This window comes from Sinocyclocheilus grahami, unplaced genomic scaffold (genome assembly GCF_001515645.1).
Source record: "Sinocyclocheilus grahami isolate Dianchi unplaced genomic scaffold, SAMN03320097.WGS_v1.1 scaffold3.1, whole genome shotgun sequence".
NCBI classification, from domain to species: Eukaryota; Metazoa; Chordata; class Actinopteri; order Cypriniformes; family Cyprinidae; genus Sinocyclocheilus; species Sinocyclocheilus grahami.
The window spans coordinates 8730165-8731718 of record NW_015505182.1 but is presented as its reverse complement, the minus strand read 5'-3'; the positions used below and the strand labels follow the sequence as shown (position 1 = coordinate 8731718).

The following is a 1554-nucleotide window of genomic DNA, read 5'->3' as shown; positions in this document are numbered from 1 at the left end:
GGTGTTGAAAATGTGCTACTTTTTTTCAGACTTCTCAGGATAATAAATGTCTGATAAGTGAAAGTTTGATGTAATTGCCGATGACCTTGCATTTGGAGGATACTATGTTACTCCAATGTTGCTGTACTATCAGACTTTATTCTGGAGACAGTGTTCCACTATTATCATTCATAATGCAGAGGAAGACTTCATCTAGACCAGTGGTTCTCAAACCTGTCCTGGAGTACCCCTAGCCCTGCACATTTTGTATGTCTCCCTCATCTATCACACCTGATTCAACTCATCAGCTCATTAGTGGAGACTGCAAGACCTGAAGTGGGTGTGTCAGCTATAGAGAGACATACAAAATGTGCAGTGCTGGGGGTACTTCATGGAGAGGTTTAAGAACCACTGATCTAGACACATAACGCAGCGTGACAGTGTCATGTAAATATATGTAAATATTTTCTAAATATATACTGCGTGTGTGTATTTATATATACATAAATATACACAGTACACATATCTAAACAAAAACTTTTATTTTGGATGTGATTGGTATAGGATTGGTATAGGAATAATAGGGACTGACACGGATAAGGGACAAACACCTGCGCTGAACAATGAGGCCAAAGCTTGTATGGATGGAGAAGGACGTTTCAAGATGTCTAAGTACTTTTCTAAATTCTCTTCCTTATTGAATGTTGTTAAGTTTCATCTGCACATCGGAACACAATGTGTCTGATGCATGAGACACACAGAGACTAACTCACACTGAGGATCTTTGTCATCTGACAGATGTTTGGGATGGACCTTCACAACACTAAACAAAAGTAAAATACATGATTATTTCTATTACATAATGTGACCTATAAAGTAGTAAGAAGTCCCGTCTTCTAAAGCCTTCTGTATCATAGTTAATACACATATTTCCAGAGCCTACAAATAATGTAATTCAAAAAAATTTACATTTTTTTCAGCCTATTTAAGCATATTTCATTTTTGCTGTGAAATCGTTAATGACTTTTATAAAGTAAATAAGGAATTTTACATTTTAGTAATAGTTCAAGAAGAACATCTTACTTTTTGCCCATATAAATATCAGCAACCTCACTAAATTGCATATTTTTGCTCATTTTGTGCCTAAAGTTGCTATATATATATATACAGTGCTGTGAAAAGGTTTTTGCCCCCTTCCTGTTTTTAAATTTTTTTGCATATTTGTCACACTTAAAAGATTCAGATCATCAAACAAATTTTAATATTACACAAAGATAATGCAAGTAAATACAAAATGCAGTTTTTAAATTATTTCTTTTATTAAGGGAAAAAAGCTGTCCAAACCTGCCTGGCCCTATGTGAAAAAGTAATTGCCCCCTAAATCTAATAACTGGTTGTGCCACGCTTTGCAGCAACAACTGCAATCAAGTGTTTGTGATAACTGGCAATGAGTCTTTCACATCGCTGTGGAGGAATTTTGGCCCACTCTTCTTTGCAGAATTGTTTTAATTCAGCCACATTGGAGGGTTTTCGAGCATGAATGGACTGTTTAAGCATCTCAATCGGATTTAAGTC

At 35.5% G+C, this 1554-nt stretch overlaps 1 protein-coding gene across 1 annotated transcript in view; it reads right to left on the bottom strand.

Moving 5' to 3' along the window:
* Positions 1-546: 546 nt before the first annotated feature.
* The window catches only part of LOC107582165 (EF-hand and coiled-coil domain-containing protein 1-like), a 15720-nt gene continuing 14712 nt past the window's right edge, over positions 547-1554 (bottom strand). Inside the window, exon 9 of the mRNA XM_016267902.1 lies at positions 547-802. The gene's annotated coding sequence lies outside the window, so the exon portion shown is untranslated. The remainder of the gene's footprint in view (positions 803-1554) is intronic.